The sequence below is a fragment of the Puma concolor genome, chromosome D3, assembly GCF_028749965.1.
Source record: "Puma concolor isolate L17-30 chromosome D3, mPumCon1.1.hap2, whole genome shotgun sequence".
Lineage (NCBI taxonomy): Eukaryota > Metazoa > Chordata > Mammalia > Carnivora > Felidae > Puma > Puma concolor.
This window is the reverse complement of record NC_141678.1, coordinates 68,385,218-68,404,527: the sequence shown is the minus strand read 5'-3', so window position 1 is coordinate 68,404,527 and position 19,310 is coordinate 68,385,218. Positions and strand designations below refer to the sequence as shown.

The window sequence follows — 19,310 nt, the reverse complement described above, 5'->3', positions numbered from 1 at the left end:
GTGTGTGCACGCTCGTTCAGAAGCCGTCTGTGTGCTTACGTCACCACTGATGACCGGGCATCACTGAAGTTTCAAGTTAAGACAGTAGCGGGTTCGCTCACTGGGCTTCTGTTTAGCCCTCTGAGCCGTGCTGGGTGGTTGAAGGAGCTTTCACCCTCCCTGGAACAAGAGTGAGTTGTGGGTTTGGAGGCAGATGTGAAAAGCAAGGCGTCTGTAAGCCAGCCTGTTTCCAAGAGTTCTGACCGACCTGACCCAGGAAGAGGGGTGGGGGTGGGAAAGACTGGAGAGAGGAGTGGGGGGCGGGGAGCGAGAGGGAGGGGTCCACAGAGGGCCCGGGAAGAAGCCACATCCCAAAAGGAAATGCACAATAACAGATCTAGAGTCCGGCCAGCCCAGAGCCCCTTCTGTGGGTGGCTTTGGTCGCCTCCTCGGTCCCTTCCCCCCACCCCACCCCTCCGAGACGCTTTTATGTTTCTGTTCCCAAGAGGCACCTGGCACGGAGACTGAGAACAAGGAGGCAAGGCTGGAGGGGCCAAGGGGTAGGGCTCTCCGCTTTTTGCCCAGAGCCCTTCTGAAGGGCGTGTCCCAACTGGGCACACACAGACAGTGATTAAGGAGGAGGGAGGGGGGGAGGGATGACATTCACTGTCCACTGTGGGGGTCCAGCCGGTGGGCTGGAGAGTGGCCAGCCCTCCCTCCCAGGCTCTTGGCCGCAGTATCCTCGGCCCTGGCACCACCCACTGGCCTACTCAGACACTCCTTCGGGTTGGGGCTGGAGCCCTGCTAGGAGGGGCCGCCTGGGGGCAGGCTGGGCTAGGCACCGCAGCTCTCCCCCACCCCTCCTGGCAGCCTCCCTCCACCACCCCTCTGCCTACATCCAACTCCAGCTGGGTTTGAAAGACGTGCTCCAGCCCTCCCTCCCTCCCTCCCTCCCTCCCCTGAAAGCAGTCCCTGCCCTGCGCTCTCTTTCAGCCAGAAGCTGCACCTATAAACTGGGTCCATCACACAGACCCCGACCTGCTGCTGTACCCACCTCGACAACCTTCTCAACCAGGCCGGCTGCCCCCTCCCCAAGCCTTCATTCCCGCACCTGACATGCCTTCCTGCTCACAGTAGCACAAACTTCCAGAGCCGCCTAGCCTACCTCCTGGAGCCCTCTCCAGATGATCCCTGTCTTCCTGACTGTTCTCAGCTCCTTGTCTGCTGTCCCTGTCTTGATGGACCCTGCACCATGCGCTATGGGCCCTGCCCCACACTGGCCAACCCTCGGTGCTTTATCTCCCCACCAGACGTGAGGCCCACCCCACGGCACCCACCCCACCCCACCTCTGCCCAGGGCATTGAGGCAAACCCCTGTGGGTGCACGACAAACACTTCTGGACTGATACTGATTCCGTCCAGGTAATGTGGTGGCACTTTTGCCTACCGGGTCTGGGAGTGGAGTATGGAGTTACACATGACTGGATATTTAATTAGTGACTTTGTGGACAAAGGGATTTGACTTTTCGTTCTTTGGCTTGGGTGTTCCGGGAGTACGTGGTTTTTGATAAAAAGCTATGGAGTCATCCAGTCTTGGAAACCGTCCACCTGCCCTGGTTAAGTGCTTCCCCTTCTGAACTTCAGTGACTGATTCCCTGATTTAGCACCCCCTCCCCACCCTACTCCACACCTCCCTGGCTCTGAGACCCTCTGTTGCCTCGCACACCATCCACGGCCCTCCCACCACAGCAAGCAGGGACTGACAGACTCATCCTTGCCTTTGCCCATGGGTATTTACAGTTTTAGAACCACAGGGAGAGACCCTTCCTGCCTTCCCAAAGCAGTTTTGCCTGCCTGGTACAGGCTTTCTGCAGGGCGTGGCTCACAAAGGAATGAATCACTAACACTGGAATTTCAGGCAGGGGGCACCTGTTGGAGGAGATATTTTAGTGGGAACCATCTTCCTAGTGTTCTTGACCTTCATGGACTGACGGACCTTTGGGATTTACCTTTGACTCTGGGGTACTTTAAGGCTAGTGGCCTGGCCTTGGAAGAGGGGCAGAGGCCACAGAGGGCCAGGACCCCCATTGGTCTCCTTTGGTTTGTGGGGCTTCTCCATGGCACGCGGAGATGCTGATCACCAGGGAAGAAGAGCTCCCCTTGGCTCCTCCCATGTTTCTGAGAACTGCCAGCCTAGGTACCAAGGGGTTAACGAGGATTTCCCCCAGGTGAAGGACAGTTCCAGGGGAAAGAGGGATGACAGAGCCAGGAGCCTCCCCACTGGCAGTTTTCAAAAAGGGTGTAGCATGTGGCTTTAAGGAGCAGCTTGGGAGAGGGTGCTTTGGCCACACCTCCCTGTGATTGGTGGTTGGCCCACCCCACATGCGGACTGTTGGATCTCCGGTTGGCATTTCTGAGTCAGGCTTCCAATGGAGACAAAGCCATGGAAAGCCTGTCAGATATGTTTGCTGTGGGTGAGCCCTGTCTGCGGGTGCCCCCGCGCAGGCCCCTTGACTCCACCTGGGCCAAACCCAGGTGGACCCCCTGGTGGAGGGAGCTGCCGTTCTGTGCTTCCCTCCCGCACTTCCCTCTGTTTTATATGCCCCTTGAATGCTTGCAGTACAGTGTTTGATTTGGTGAAGTTACATTCAAGACCCTTTGAGCAGAAGACGTAATTCTGGTAATTTTATTGGGCTCAGGTTTCAGGCAAATGGAAGTAAAATTGCCTTTAAAAACAAGAGACACACAGAACTGAGTCAAACAATAATAATAAAAGGCTGCCCTGGTTTGAGAGAAGTGGTAAGGCATTTTGTGAAACATTCAGAGGGAAGAAGAAATAACTGAGGAGACCAGGAGAGAGGCGGGGTGGGGGGTGGGGAGGAATCCTTTACCACCCCTACGTTCATTTCTGCTTTACCTTTAGGAAAGAGCTTCCTTTGCGTGCTCTAAAGTGAAGCCTAAAGCGCCACTAGTGAAGTTGGTCCTTGTCCCGCGCTTAGCAGTACAGGTGGACGACAGGGGCTGCCTGCCAAATACTTTGGTTGGAGGGAGGGGTGGGAGTGCTCTCTTCAAAACCACTCCTGGAATGGCTTAACTCGCCCAGCGCGAATCAATGACAACCTCCCGCCGGCCGCGGCAGGCTCCCCTGAGCAGCGCTGCCGCGTGGATCCCCAGCCCGGGACCCTGGCGGCGCTCAGGACACTGCCCGGGCACGAGCGCGGCGCCCCCGGGGCGGCCAGGTGGGTGTGCGGCGACCCGGCCGGGGCGGCGGGGCGGCGGAGGGAGGTAAGCGGGGAGCCCTTCGGGGCGCCGCGGGGACCTCCTGGCCCCGGGCGTGGGCTCCGACCGGCCGGATGGGAGTGGCGGCAACGGCAGCAATTTCAAACCCGCTTCGGGCCGGCCGAGCGCGCCGGGGACACGGGGGCCGGGGCTCCTGGTCTACCGGCGGGGCGCGCGGCCGCGTCCCTCCCGGCCGGACGTGGAAGAGAGTCTGGAACTCTGTAGAGCAACTCTCCTGGCTTGCTCCGTGCCCGCGGCCCTCGCGGGCAGCCTTTGGTAGCGGGGAGAGGGGACAGCGAGGCGCGAGGGCCGCTCCGGAAGGGAGTGGCGGACAGACGCGGATCGTTTAAATTCCCTCCCTCCAAAAAACCTCGGGCTTCCCCAGGGTCAGATGCAAAACTTGGGTTTGGGGGACGAGGAGCAAAAGCAGAGGCAACTCGGGGCAGAAGTCGAGGGCCGGACGGGGGGCAGAAATTAAAAGGGAGGACTGGCAGGAGTCGCCGTTGCAAGCTGGAGAGGGTCGCGTCGCGATCCTTGGGCGGGAGCCGCTGGCAGAGGGGGGTGGGCGGGGGATCCTTCCCTGCGCTCCGACCTGGGCACGGTGGGCGGGACAACTCCCTCCGGGCCCGTGGAGTCCCGCCGGGGTCTCGAAGCTCCCGGAGCCTCAGGTGGGCCTGGAGACCGGAAGGGAGCGGCCCCGCGCGCCCCCACCCCTGCCAGCGCCCGCGCGCGCGGCGCCCGCCGGAGCGCCCCGTTCCCTGCAGCGGGCGCGGCGGGGCCGGGGAAGCACTCCGCAAAGAGCCCAGCGCGGAGCATCCCGAGTGGGGGCGGTTTTCTCGTGCCTGTGGTGAGCACTCCGGGGGGTGGGGCGGGGGGCGCCCGGTGCGGTTGCCCCAGTTTCTGGCTTGTGTTTTTCTGGCTGCGGGCAGGTGGGGCAGGGGACGACTGCGCTCTTTCTTTTAACCCTTGTTATTAATGAATTCCGAGGACTCATTGGCAGGCTGTGGGCATAACCCTTCCAATCCCTCTAAATGCAGAATTTTGAAAATGGGAAGGAAGTGGTTGAGACAATCGGGCAGTTTTCTCCAGATTCGATTGAAGATTTTGTGGGAGGGGAGGGGATGGCCCTGCTGGATTCAAGTTTAAGCTCCACTCCACCCAGTGATGTCCTGGGGGGTGACAAGGGTCAGGAACCCCCTCTGGATAGATCTCCAGGAAAGGACAGTAAGTAACCTGGCTGCCTTGGTTGACCCTCTTGCCCTTAAGGCCCAACCTGGACTGAAAGGGAGAGGAAAGCCACCCTCCCCAAAACGGCTGGGGTCTCTGTCTCTTGGGGGGGGGGGAAGAGTACCACTAGGGGCAGTATCTTTAGCACCCCCAGTTTACAGTGAGGAGGGACTGAGTCCCAGGGGACCAGCAGAGTCCGGTGCTCCTTGCCCAGAACCATAGGACCCCAGTGCCGCTTGGGCCCTGAGGCCACCAGCCTAGGTTCCAGAACTTCATGAGATTGGGAGATTTGGATCACACCAAGCCCCCCTGAGACCCTGGGGAGACACAGACAAGACTCAGGCCTGAGCCACCACTGAGGGGTGGCCAGCACAGAGAGATGAGGGTTGCAAAGAATAGCGAACCTGGGTAGCAAGTAGACTGTCCTCAACAGACCTCTAGGAGAGCCACTCTGGGATCTGAACACAGGCATTTTGGCAGCCAGTGATGTCAAGAAAGGCTGCAGATCGGAAGTGGTATTGGGGCAGGACCTGGTAAGGAGGAAGACCAGAAGAGCAAAGGCGTGGAGGTCACAGAGCTTTAGGCCTATCTTGTCATGTCTGTGCTGGGAGATAAACCAGAGAGGGTGCAGGCAGGAAGGAGAGGGGCGGGGCATTGAGAGACCAGGTGCCAGACTGTGCTTGGCACACATTATCTACTGTGATCCACGTAAGCTGTCGGGTATGAATGACCAGCCCCACTTTGCAGATGAGGAAACTGAGGCTTAAAAGGGTTAAGTGAGCTGTCCAGCTTATAAGTGACAGAGCCGGGAATCAAAGCTGCCTGTTACACCGCACATCCTTTAGAATCTTATACTCTAGTTGGGGAGACGGGAATCACCTTGACATAAGTTTTATTTTATTTTTTTATATTTGAGAGAGAAACAGAGAGACAGAGAGCGAGAAGGGGAGGGACAGAGGGACAGAGACAGAATCCAAAGCAGGCTCCAGGCTCCGAGCTGTCAGCACAGAGCCCGACGTGGGGTTCAAACTCACGAACCATGAGATCATGCCCTGAGCCGAAGTCGGACGCTTAACGGACTGAGCCACCCAGGTGCCCCAGGAATCCCCCTGATATAATTACAGCACAACACGAAATAGTATGTAAGTGTTACACACAATATTAACTGTTTTGAACCTCGGTTTCTTTCCACTCCGTCAGTCAATCATTTATTCAACAATGACTGTCTTGTCTAATGTGTGATTCCAGGCACCCTGCTAAGTGCTGGGCATACGTTCGTAGCTGAAGTCCCCACCTGGTCCCTGGGCTCTATTCAGTGGGAATATAGCAACAGTACATCCTTCAGCGGGTATTGAGTGGATGAAATGCGACAGTGTGTGGCAAGGTGTTCCAGAAGCACTGCCCTGAAGGAGAAGCGGCAGGAAGCCTGGGTGAAGAGGACGGGTGGGAAGTTGGAATGATGAGCTGTCCCCAGGCTGCAGTCACAGGGACTCATCCCTGGCTCAAGAGGACGCTGTGGGGTGCACACAGTATCCAGGAAGCTATTGGAACCCCCCGTGGCTCAGATTATCAGCTTCCGGTTGTGGGTTCCAGTTCTGAGATGAGCTTTTAGATTTGGCACATCCCAGCTGGAGATGACAAGAACCCTGTGCAGCCTCCAGGAGGGCTGGCCCCTCTCTGGAGCAGGGCCAGCCAGGCTGGGAATGCCCCAGAACATCGCCCTCCTGATGCATCAGCTGTTGCTCTGCGGCCGGGGTGGCGCTTTCCACACCCACAGGTCTGGAGCTCCAGCTCTCTGACCTTCATCCGACCACCGGGGAGGCTTGTCCAAGTTCTCGGGACTTGGTACCAAAGCCAGCACTGGACCCCGCGTCTCTCGGCCATCCGTAATCCTCATGGTGGCTTGCACTAGCCTTCCAGGGCATTTCAGGGCTCAGCTGTAAAGACCACCTGCTCGTGTCTCCACTTCAGTGCCATTTCCTGCTGTTCCTGTCCATCTCCATTGAGCCGACCTGACATATCCGTCCTCATAAAATGGTGTCAGATGAATCTTTGAGACACAGCAGCCATAAATATTCCTAGGACATTTGGCCTCTTAACTCTCCTTCCATCTTCAGCGATGTAACAGGCGTAAGATAACTACCTCTAAAATTAACTATCACTTTTGTGAGGAAGGTGAACTGATAAATCTTGCCTGGAAGCTAAGCCCACCTGAGTGATGTTCCGGGGCCTTCCTTCTCTAGAACTGACTTCCGGGAGGGACAGTTTCGATGGCGTTTTCCTTCTTCCTCCCCAGCACCCCGCCCCCACCACACACCCCCCCCCCACCCCCGCACCTGCTTTTTCTTAATCTCTTGTGTTGGGGGTCACGAAACCATATTGCATTCCCTTTTGATGTCACGGTGCCTGAATATAGGCATTTTCTCCCGATGTTGAGATTATCAGCCTGGAAAGCGCAGCGAGCGCCCAATTGGCTGTCCTGTTTGCAGCAATTACACAGGTGTATAATTGCATGGGGATGTTTGTTTGCTTAGCTCTTTCTCAGCCGTGCAGCCCTACAGGTTGGGCCAGGGACAGAGCTGTTCAGTTTATTTTCCTTTGGCTGGGAACTTCAGAGATGAATAGAGGGAGGGGAATCTGGGGTTGAGAGATGGTTGCCAAGGGCAATTTGGAGTCTCCTTCATATTAGTCAGAGATTGTGTTTTTCCTTTCTGAAGCTGCCTGCCTCACAGCGACTTCCACGAAGGATTTTTCCCCCCATCTGTGTGTGTGTGTGTGTGTGTGTGTGTGTGTGTGTGTGTGTGTGTGTGTGCTTGTTTGTTTTTGTTTTGATTTTTCACTTGCTGGACTTCTCATGACTTAGCACAAAAAAAAAAATAGCTTGGGGAATGGGGGTGATGAAACGGGGCCTTTAAACAATGCGTTCTCCATGTCATTGCTTAATAAATTTGAATACTGATAGACCCTGAGGTATCATGATGGAGTGAGATGAGTAATTCCTTTGAAGGGAGAGTTTATCTTCAGTGGATGACTTTGAAAATTGCCACATAATTTAACTTTCCCTCTGCACATCTTGAGCCTGTGTTTGGAAAAAGAGGAATGTGGGCCGTCTTTCCGTCGAACTCCCTTTTGTTCCTTTGGCAGACCCCCCCCCCCCCCCACATCGGGGCCTTGCCTGGGAGAGCAAGTCAACTCGGCCCCCTACCCGCTCGTAGTCACCCCTGCGCCCCCTCCGCCATGCCATGCAGGAGGCCGGCTAGGGAGAAGGAAGCTTCCCCTGCGGGTTAAGAGCTCTCCCCCAGTGGTGGCCTGGCTCCTGTCCACGTGGAGCGCAGAATAGAGAAGCTGGCAGGACCAAAGCCTGCCCGTCCTAGGGCAGCACCCTGGGGCGGGATGTTCCTCATCGGTGGAGAAGTGAGTTCATCCTCTGAACAAACTGAGTGAAACAACACTGAGACTCCAACCTGGAAAAGTTGCCTAATAATAGCGTACACAGTCTATGTCGGCGTTTTCAAATTAGATACAAACCAGAAGCAAATGTACACGTGACCCACCCACATGATGTCATAGAGCCGAACTTGGCACACTCATACGCCCAGGGCTCTTGCTTTCTTGGCTATAGATTCTGGCTGACGATTCTGTTACTGTTCAGTGGTTTCTGGAGTTAACAGGTCAGCCCGTTGGTCTTTGTGAAGTTACAGGTAAAGACCACGGGAGAGGTGACCGTGACACCAGTTTGTGTTGACGCTGGCCTTCCTTAAGCCTTAGGGAAGTCAGGCCTTAGGGAAGTCTAGCGGAGGATGCATCCGTTAAGCAGAGCTTGAATGATGGGAAATTTTCTAAGTTCTTAACAATAACACCTTTATTAAGATATAATTAATGTACCACACAATTCACTCGTTTAAAGGTACAGAATTCACTGGCTTTTAGTATATTCACGTATGTGCAACCATCACCGCAGTCAATTCTGGAACATTTTCATCATGCGCAAAAGAACTCTGTACCCATTAGCGGTCACTCCTCATTTGACCTCAACTTCCCAGTTCTAGGTCACCAACAATCTACTTCTTGTCTCTAAACAGATTTGCCTACTCTGGACATTTCCTATCAACGGGATCGTATAGTATGTGACCTTTCGTGACTGGCTTCTTTCACTTTGCGTAATGTTTTCAAGGTCCATCCATTTGTAGTACGTATCCGTGCTTTATTCCTTTGTGTTTGTGAATGATATTCCTTATGGGGGGGGTATACCACATTTTATTTCTGTATTCATCAGGGCTGGATGCTCGTTTCCATGTTCAGCTCTTGTAAATAATGCCGACGCGAACATCTGCGCACGATGTTTTGTGTGGACCTGGGTTAGCATTTCTCTCGGGTGTTTACCTGGCGGTGGAAGTGCTGGGTCATACGGCATCTCCACGTTTTACCTTCTGGGAAACTGCCAGACCGATTTTCCCAGCGGCTGCCCCACTTTACATTCCCACCAGCAGTACGTGACGATCCCAGACTCTTCTCCACATCTTTGCCAACGCTTGTTGGTAGTATCTGCCTTTTTTATTGTAGCCGTCATACCTTGTAAGGGTTTATGTGCTCAAAGAAGCACCACCCAGGAAGTATTCTGGATTCAGCTCAGTCACATTTGTTTGCCATTCTTACAGTGAGAGCCATTTCGACTTCTGGATCGTCCTGCATGGCTGGGGTTTCCTCTGCGTGTCTGGATTCCCTTCCGGTTTTCCCTGTATGTTTCGGTAGAACGGTTCAGGGTCCCACAGTATGACACGGGGCTTGGTGCTCTTATTCTCTTTCCCAAAGAGAATGCTCGAATGCTCCAGAGAGCTGGCGGTGGGGTCGGCTACCTCAGCCCCACTCTCTCCAGCTACAGCCGCTGATGGGAAAGCCAGGCCTTGGGAAGGGAAGAAATTGACCTAATGGAAGTGAATGTGGACAAGCTATTCAATGTTTGGGGCTTTGAATGGAGACTTAACCAAGATCCTGACCTTTTTACTCCATTGGAGGACCCCTTTGGGACCACAAAGAAAGTTGGAGAGCTCTGACATCTTAACCGGGCGATGCAAGGCTGCCTTCTTGCTTGCTTGCTGGGGCCCTGAGCCACCAGCAAGGCCCACAGATTCATCCACAGTTGCTTGGTGTGGCTTAGCGCTCCATTTCACACTGGGGCTTCAGCTCCGTGATGAAATCATTTTATCCCATTTTCATACCTGTGGGACTGGCTGGGGTAACACTCTGAACAAAGATACATTTGAGCTGAGAGAGACGGAGAAACTCACCTAGCTTGAAAGACTGCCAAAGATTACAAAAAATTACCTGTTCCCCAGAACATAACTGCCGTGCTGGTCAGTGGCCATCCTGGGGCACCGTGTTCAATACAAGTAAGCCTCAGTACCAGAAATTCATTCCTGTAACTTCTGGGAAGTCACTGTCATGGACTTTGGCCGGTATGACCCCAGGAGCAGCTTGGGTCAGGCTCTGCTACGAATTTGCCCCTCACCTTCAAACCAGTGCGTAATGCAGCGGCCCTGAAACCTGATTAGAGGTGATCGCCTATGAAACCTTTGAACAGATTACAGGTGCCCCGGGCCCCACCCAGGAAGTACTGAAGAGGAAACCAGTTGTAGGAAGGATGTTTATGATGGAGGCTGAGAACACAGGTTGGCCTTTCTGGGCCTGGGTTTCCGTTTTCAAAATGAGAAACGGGACTAGATTGGTGTTCTTCAAAGGGATTCACTGCGCTGATCCAAAAACAGCTGTGCGTGTGTCTCGTCTTGCACAAAATTTTATTTGTACCAGGCGGCTTCTGTGGGTGAAGAAAAATTCAGAGGGCCCTCGAGTAGATGGTTCCTGACCTTCATCTCTGACAATCCTGAGCATCACCTTCTCAGAGGACCATTGTCTCAACTTCTCAGAGCGGGGTATAGGAGGAGGAGTTGATAGCTGCTTGCTAATGGAGTCGTGCTCCATAGGGGCCCAGGCTGCCATGGCTGGCGGAGTGCACAGCTGTGACATGGCAGAATTCTACCCAGCATCCCTTTCTTCTCCCAACCCCCGTGATGGCGTCCTACCCGCTTGCCTTGAAGCACCCAGGATTTTCCTCCCCTATTTCTACTACTATGTCTAATGGCCCAGCGTGTCCTTCACTCACTTATCCATTCACTTAACCAACATTTCCCAAATACCCCCTACAGGTACCAGATGGACTGCCACTCCATCTTGGCCCTCAGTAGGCCAGCACATTTAAAAAATTTTTTTTTTCAACGTTTATTTATTTTTGGGACAGAGAGAGACAGAGCATGAACGGGGGAGGGGCAGAGAGAGAGGGAGACACAGAATCGGAAACAGGCTCCGAGCCATCAGCCCAGAGCCCGACGCGGGGCTCGAACTCGCGGACCGCGAGATCGCGACCTGGCTGAAGTCGGACGCTTAACCGACTGCGCCACCCAGGCGCCCCTACAAATCAGCAGCACATTTTAACCAGACAGGCAGCCTGAGGCTGATCGCCGGAGGGGCAATTTCAGGGCTCCTTGATTTGGATGCAGCAGCATTTTGGAGAGGCCCAAATTCCTGGCACGTAGGTAGGGCGACCCCACCTCCAGCCCTGTGTACAAGCTCTGCCTCCCAGCCCTCCCCGCGCTGAGGCTCTGCCCTCATCCGGCTGCTGGGAAAATGCTTCTGTCATCCCGGGGGGCTCAGCCAGAGACGTGCCCTCCTCCTCAACTCCCACCTGCACGGAGCCTGGCAGGCGGAGGAGGGGAGGGGAGGGCTGCTTTCCTCCGAGATCTGAGCTCCGTGCTCCAGCCCTTGGCTCCCACCCCGTAACCCTGACTGGACAATTCACAGGACAGCTGTGCTCCAAGACTGAAATAATCACTGTTTATGAAAGCTGTTGCAGGGAGGGGGAGCAGGCAGAGGAGGGAAGGAAGGGTCGCATTTCTGCCTTCCAACAAGAGAGGCCAGGTGAGGCCCAGAGCCCTCTCCCTCCCTTGCGGGTGAATGCACACACCGATGACGACACTAGGACATGAGAGCCCTGCTTTAGGGTGCTTTGAGAGATTTTTGTTTTGTTTTGTTTTCTAATGAAGAACCTTGAAGGCTCATTTGAATAGGGATTAATGTCTCTGTGGTCTGGACCTGCAGAGAAGGAGAAATTCTAGAAGGGTAGAAGTTGCAATAAAAGGAAGCAGGCTTGGTCTGCCACCTCCCACTGATCGGCGAGGCCTCCTTGGTTGGGGACACGTGTTTGAGGCAGATTTCTGGGCATTGCTGTGTTTTCCTTTGGACTGTGTGTGTGCATGCCTCTGTGTGTGTGTGTGTGCGTGCGTGTGTGCGTCCCCTCGGTGAACCCCACACTAAGAATACCGACTGCCTAAGCTGTGAGTTTTCAACCAGGTGACAAGGACCAGTTATGAAGCCTCCCTGAGTGTCTTCAACCCCTAACTTGTCATCACTCCATTTTGGCAAGTTTTGTGGAGGGCAGCAAAACAGGCATTTACTGTAGACTTTTTTTCCCTGGTACTTCCGTGCTCTTCTTTCAAAGTTCAAATTCCTCTACCTCCTGGGGTCTGCCCAGCTGGAATTATTCTGTGTGCCCAAGTCACCCCACAGCCCCCCTCTCTTAGCACCCCTGCAAAAACTCTCACTCAGTCCTCTCTTTCTGATGATCTGACCCAGTTATTAGGAGATAGCCAGTTTTTTGTGCTCATTCACGTCAAGGTGTAGAAAACACTGGCTGCCAAGTGACCCCCTCTGCGGGGCTTCCATCTTTGAAAGAGGGGGCTCACCAGCCCACATTTCTAATGGTGGCATGGCGATAAGGCAGAATAAATAACGCTGGGCAGAGCACGGGGCGGTTCATGTGGGAATGGGGACATCCGTGCTGGAACTACTTCAATCAAGCGACTTTGGTCCCTGCTTGTGATGCCTGGGCACAGAGGTGGCCTGGGGAGGGGGGCGGAGCATGAGTTGAGAGGAGGGTGAGTGACCAGAAGGAGGGTACCCTAGGGTGCACTGCAGGGAGAGCTGGGCAGGTGACAATGGTTTCCCTGTCTGTAGGCCAGGAGGTTGCTTCAAGGTAACGCTGGGGGTGACCCATCTGGCCCAGGAAAGCTGGGAAAAAATGAGTGAATGCAAAGATGGAGCTAAGGGGTGCTTGGGCCTTGGGGCAATGGGCCCCGTAGCTGGCCCCATGCACATCCAGCTCTGGGGTTCTCAACTCGGAGGCTCCTCCTCCCCACCCTCTTCTGTCGGGGTTCTCTGCTGAGGGGTGCATCCCTACACCATCTCTGCCCTCCCTCCACCCCACTCCCGTGGTGCACCCTCTGAGTGAACCTGGCCTCCAGCTCTTAGAAGTTTTTCCAATAACATGGCGGTGAACTCTTTGCAGACCCAGGCAGAGGAGAGAGCCTGGGCGTCAGCCAACCCAGAGCCTGAGTCCATGCTGGGTTGAAAGGCCCAGGCCAAGTGAGCCTCATGTGGAGGGAGCCAGGAGAGGATGGGTGGGGCCCTGGGAGGAGAAACTTCCCTGCAATCCGAGGGGCCATGATAGGTGATACCTAACCAGCAAGGGCAGAAGTGGCCAGACCCTGAGTGGCCCTAGAAAGGACAGGGAGGCAGCTCTCTGGCCCTCACCTTTCAAAGGTGATCATCCATATACCCAGTTAAGACCAGAACTTGAAAATGAAGCAAGATGCTATAGAATCAAGTGTCACGCTCAGCTGAGTGGTCCGGAAAGATAGTGCCAGTCAGGGTCAGAGCAGCGAGTGAGGGGCAGGGCGCTCAGGAGAGGCTTCACCAAGGTGCTCTGAACTGGGACTGAGGGTGAAACAGCGTGGCACAGCCTTGTAGCACATAGGCTCTGGAGCCAGGGCCGAGTTTAAGCCCCAGCTCTGTCATTTACAGGCTCTGTGGCCTTGGGCTTGTAACTTAACCTCCCTGTGCTGCACTTTCCCCATGTGTAAGATGGGAAGGAAACCTCACCGGGTTGCCGTGAGGACTGAACAAGGGAACTCCTCCGTGCCCAGCCTCTACGTGTTGGCCGTCACCATTTGGGCAGGATGAATGGCGATACGTCACAATGGCCCATTCCAGGCAGGTGGGCGCAGGTGACACGAGCATTTGGCCAGGATCTCCCCTGGAGGCGGGAACTGTCTGAGATTTTGGAAATAAGCTGGGCAGCATCCTGTGGGAGATGTGAGTCCAGAATCGGTTTCGGGTGCCGGGATTAAAGCCACTGGTGGTCATGTTGGGCAGGGCTGGGCTCTGAGCCCTGTTCTGATGGGGAGAGAGGGGACAGCACACCAGGATGTCTTCAAGTTCCACGGTGTCACAGGGTAGATTACAGACACGGTTCTTCTAGCGTATTTAATAAGAAACCCCTTAGGCTTATGACAAAATCCTGGCCTGCTCTCAGATTCCGTCGATTGACCAACGGTGGTGAAGGATTATCATGTATTTTCAAAGTAATTATTACCAGCTATCAAATCAGAGCAGGTAATGAAGGCGCGGGGGGTGGGGGGTGATCAGCATGAGAGATAATAAAGGAAATAGAAAATATTAGTACGTAAACTGCTAAAATGATACCCACTGAAGACATGAAATGTTCTAAAAATGGTGTTATCACCAAAGAATGGCCCTGGCCGAGTTCACAATGCTTCCCACAGCATGCGTTGCAATGCTCGGTGCTATTGCAGTGGCCTTGTGCCCGCCGCCCTGGCTGCCCTGTTCTTGGCAGGGCCCTTCCAGGATCACTTGCCTGAAGCGCACGAGGGAGAGGGTTCTCCCTGGTCACACGTTCTTAGAATGCACCACTGGCTATCAGAGTGGAGTCACGCCACACCGCACGAGAGACATCTGCTGGACGGTGTCTCCCAGGGCTGTCTGGGCAGGGTCAATGCCCTGGATGCCCTAGTCCACTGGGGCCACCCGACGAGGAGAGGCAGACAACGTCGGAGTGTCCCAAGGACCGCTTGCTCCAAAAATCCTTCCCCACAGATGGCAGAGCCAGCATATGGGTCTACCTACCCCAAAGACCACACTCTCGCCATGTTGCTTGACTGCCTCTTGCAGCCATTGAGCTGTTACGGCCAGCACCCCTCCACCCTGCCTCCCGGCCTGCTGGGACCTGAGCGCCAGGATAGAGAAATCCTGAAACAAGGTGCTTTGACGGGTGGTTTCCCAGGCACAGAGAGCTCCCTGTACTCTCTGTGACCGGGGGGGGGGGGGTCCCCAGCAAGGTGGCCGGCAGCCAGCGGCTCAGCGGGGCAACAGCGGATGTCTGGGAGGCAGCCAAGAGGAGACACACTTTTGGGGCTGGGGAACCTTGTTCCTCGGGACGTTATTGAGTCCAGAGTCTCACTCAGGAGTACGAACCTTTCTGTGGCTTCAACAGCAAGAGGCGCTTGCTGGGGGACAATCCCTTAGCCTGCGTTCTAGTCTTAGGTCATCCACCTGTGGCCTGGTCACCGTGGACTTCTTGGAAGTTCTGAGCTTTGGATTACTTCATCGGTACATGGCAAAAATTACAGCTGCCTTCTGAGCTGACGGAAGAATTCAAAAGATAAATCATGTACCACATCTCGGGACCATGGCATTTCTCCTGTCGCTGCAGAAGAGCGAGTGATCAGATCAGCCGCCGTTGCCCCTGCCTTGACCTGGCCTTCGATTTCCTCCTGACCATCCCTATATTGGCAGAGGGGCTTGGAGAGAGGGTGACAGCGAAGGACTTTCTCCCTAACTATCTCTAGAACCCTTCCTTTCCATTTCCCAAACAGGCGTCTCTGCTTTTGCATTTTCTCACTCACGTCTGCTCCTTGAGGAACCGGAGCCCCTCCAGGGTCAGCTTAGACAAATGGACAGACACCAACTAGTATCCCATGACTATTCCCAGTGCCCCAGCCAGTGAGGGCAAGCACCCCTGCCTCACTCCCAAGGCCCTGGGACCAGCCAGCCACCACCCCCCAAATCCTCTGCATCACTATGCCCCAAAGGGCCCGTGGTTCTCGAACAGTTAGGACTCTTACTGCCGGTTCTGTTGGCAGGGATGGGCACACACACTCCTGTCCCCTGCACCCAGCCAGCTATCTGTAACAATGATAAATGTAATCGATAATAGCATAAGCAATAATTTAGTAGTGAAAACATCTGAAAAAGGCAATTAGCAACAAAACACCACGATTCTCCAAGGTAGTTGGTTGCATTTTGTTTGGCCCTGGGGACGATGCGGATTCTGTACGAGCATGTGCTGTTGGCTCCTGGTGAAGGTATATTCTAGGCATCTCCTAACCCATTCACATGGGGGCACCCATTCCCACCTTCTCCCATCTCTGGCTCGCTTAGGTGTCTCAGACAGGCAGACAGACTGCAGGCTTTGCTTGGCTTTTTCGTCCACCCTGCAAAGTTCAACATTACTGGGTGAGGGTCACCATGACCCAAAGGAACGGATGCCAATTAAAGGGGCCCGGTTTACCGGGAGAGTGGGGGAGATAGTACCCAGCTTGTGATCCCCAGGTCGTGGGGTTAACGTGACAACTGAAATGATTCCTCGCAGACAGCTTTGCCTTAATTGGCATTTTTCCTGGCTGGCTGAGCCCTACAGGAAAGAAACCATCTCACTGTCCCCAGGCTACCTCACCTCCTGTCCATCAGGGAACCCCAGAGCTGAGCATCATACATAAAATACGAGAGAACCATCTCTTCTTGTTAATAAACAGGACTGCAACGTGTATGTATTTGTATTTTACAAATCCATTACTAAAAAAACTTAGTTGACAATTGCTAAGGAGAACCGTATTTTCAGAGTATATCTTACAACATTTATTTCTACATCCGCTGTTCCTCTAAGCGCTTACAGTCTGAACGACAAAATTAACCCTGAGTGCTACTGTGTGCGTTATATTCAGTGTTGCAGTCCCTGTTTCTCCAAGGCTGGGGGCTCTGGGCAGATGGTTAGAAGGCAGAGTTCAGTATGAGGATGTCAGAGTTCCCAGGGAATCCACTCCTGCAGGAGGTGGAGGGAGGGAACTTGAGGGGCAGAGGAGACACTGATAATGAGCCCCAACAGCTTCAGCCCAAACCATAGGAACTTTGGAGCTGAAATGACCCCCTCTGGTTTGTCCCAGTTTGGGTCAAAACGCCCTGCCTTAATAGAGCCCTTGATGCCTTAGGCAGGCATTGAATGTGGGTGTCCCTGGACAGGTATGTCTTTGGGTCAGGTGGCTCTGCAGCCCAGGAAATCCTCCAAGGGCTGTTTTGAGCTGAGGGCTGACCGCTGACTGCTTCCCAGCAGCGAATGTGGAGCAGGACCTGGGTGGGTCACCTCTGTGCCCTCTGCACTCTGTACCTGGCTCGTCTTTCTCGTTAGTTCGTAAACTTACTGTAGACAGGAAGTGTATCCCATAAGGCCCTCTCCTCCGCCCACAGCCCTTGGCTTTGCATGGAGCCAAGCACATGATAGGTGGCCATAAGGCAGTCAGTGATCCATGCTTAGGTACCGTTATAGGCAGCAGGCTGGAGGTCTCTGTGCCTGGGGACCCATCACCCAGGCCACAGCTGCCAGGAGGGAGATGCTACAGTTTAGGGTGTCAGCCAATTTGGACAGAGCCCCAGGGACAGGCTCCTCCCAGCCTCACCCCTCCCTTCTACAGGGGGTCAGGGTCTGGTGGGGGTGGGGGTTGAGGATTACATTGTGTGAGTTACATAAGCTGCTGCCATTGTGTCTGTTCACGCACTCCTTCATTCATTCATTCGTTTGTTCATTCGTTCATTCATTCATTCATTCATTCATTCACGGAGCACCCCCCAGTGAATCTGGCTCAGGGTCACAGAGGCACAGGGTGTGGGCAGTTTTCCTTTGTGGGGCAGACTGTATATACAGCTGGACGGGGACTCCCCACTCCCCATTCTGGAACACTCCCTCCCATTCCAGGGAATTCTTGCTCATGTTCATTTGGCCTCTGGTTCTCTCCTCTCCCTTGGAATGCCCCCGCCCTGCTTCCACCCCGTGCACTTTGCTGCCCATTCCAGATGCTTCACCGGAGCGTGTTGTAACAGAATTAAGTCAGCCTGATGCCTGCGCTCCCAGCCTTCACCAGCCTCGCTCTTCTGAGCCCTCTCAGCGAAACCAGCTAGAACTGCACGGCAAGTGGGGGTAAATGGCACCACTTGCTTAGAGGCCCCTTTCACGGGGAACTTGCACATGGGCAGGACAGCACGTGTGCTCTCTACCCTCACCCCCTACACAGCCTGCTCCAGCAGTCCGTGCGCCTCTAAAGTAAAGATAAAATAACGACTTCATCTTCATGAGAGAGAGAAAGAGGAGTAACAATCGAGGTAGTCCAAAACGCACACCTCGCCCAGCAATGTGGAAGTGGATGTATGAAGCACCATTAAAAGAAGTAACAGAACTAAGCTTGTGCTGCCCACGCCGTTGTGCCTCCACCAGGCTGTGCTGGCATCCGTATCGTCCATGCAGATCCCCCTTCCCGAGCCAGACCCGATGGCGCCCAGCTCAGCTCGGCCAGCTGCGAGCACCTCCCCCAGCACAGGCAGGAAACCTCCCCAGACCGTAAGTCAGCAGGGACCGTGGCGTCTCAAGGGGCCCCAGGCACAGGTCGCTTCACACTTTAATTCTCCAGCTTCGCCGCTGCTACACCATGAGAAGCTGGCCTCCCCGGGCCCCCCTGGAGCCCTCAGGACAGCAAAGCCACCGTGTGCCCGGCACAGCCCTCTCCCTCTCTCCGCACCCTCTTTGGCACCAGGGTCCCGCAGTCCTCTGCCTGTCCTCTAAGCTCTAATTTCAAGGACTCCTCCAACATGCCTGCCTGGCCAGGTGCGGACTCACGGCATTGTTCTTGCTGTCTCTCCTGCCATCGATGCCCCGCCCTGCCGGACTGCCTCTTTTCATCCAATCCAAAGCTTCCTTGAGGATGACTGCCCATCAGTTCCACGCAGAGCTAAGTCCAGAATCGCGTTTGCATAAATGGGAACTCATGGGGTGCCGGCTCCAAGGGAACTAAGAGAGGGAAACAGGTGCGGTGTGAGTAAGTGTAAGCATGGGGCAGGGATTCTAGCGCGTGCATTTCAACAATTGCCCTTGGATATTGTGATACAATCAACAAAATAGTTTTAAGTGAGCGTGAAGCCAACATTGGAAAGGAATGAAAGGAAGGCTGGAGCAACCGTGGAAGGCTGTAGAAGGTTGACGATGCACAGCAAGAACAGCTTGGCATGTGCCAGGAAGGGGAAGGCTCTGGTGGGGGCAGAGCACAGGCCGACCGTGAAGATACAAACACATGGGAGCCTGAGAGTCGCTTATGTAAGATTTTTGTCCCTGCACGGGTGGTCCACCTTCTCTTTCTTCTCCGCCCGTTCTTCTTGGATCATGGCCAGGCTCCATGGCCTGGAGCTCTGTCCCTGAGAGATGGCTCTCTTTCAGCTGGGGTGGAAGACAGAGAACAGCGCTCCCAGGCCCGGCTCTGTGGGAAGCATAGGAGCAGGCATGATGGAAAGCGGCTGCCTCCCCGGGAGGAGCCCTGGGACTGCCCTGGGAGGGCCGTGCCAGACTGAAGGTCAAGACAGAGACCCCCGAGGTGCCCACTTACTCTCCTAGAGCCTCCCAGGGCCCAGCTGCCACCTGCAGCCGTGTGCCTTCCCTTCCGAGCTGATGCTCCAGGAGGACTCAAGCGTGCAAACTTACCACGTGCCTTCCCAGCCTCACCTGCAGGCACGTCAGGGGGGTCCCGGAGCCCAGATTGTGTGTGCACGGTGCCAAAGAAGCCACCCAGTTCAGTCCCCGAGTAAATCGTTGATGGGTT

At 54.8% G+C, this 19,310-nt stretch overlaps 1 protein-coding gene across 5 annotated transcripts in view; it reads left to right on the top strand.

Annotated features, from left to right (window-relative positions):
- Positions 1 to 19,310, top strand: part of ZBTB7C (zinc finger and BTB domain containing 7C) — a 349,974-nt gene that overhangs the window by 240,092 nt on the left and 90,572 nt on the right. Inside the window, exon 1 of one of the 5 annotated variants that reach the window (XM_086682920.1) lies at positions 3,088 to 3,218. The exons of 3 other annotated variants lie outside the window; for them this stretch is intronic. The gene's annotated coding sequence lies outside the window, so the exon portion shown is untranslated. Of the gene's footprint in view, positions 1 to 3,087; positions 3,219 to 3,885; positions 4,106 to 19,310 lie in introns of those variants that run through there. One more of the 5 variants, XM_086682921.1, reaches the window with a different exon arrangement.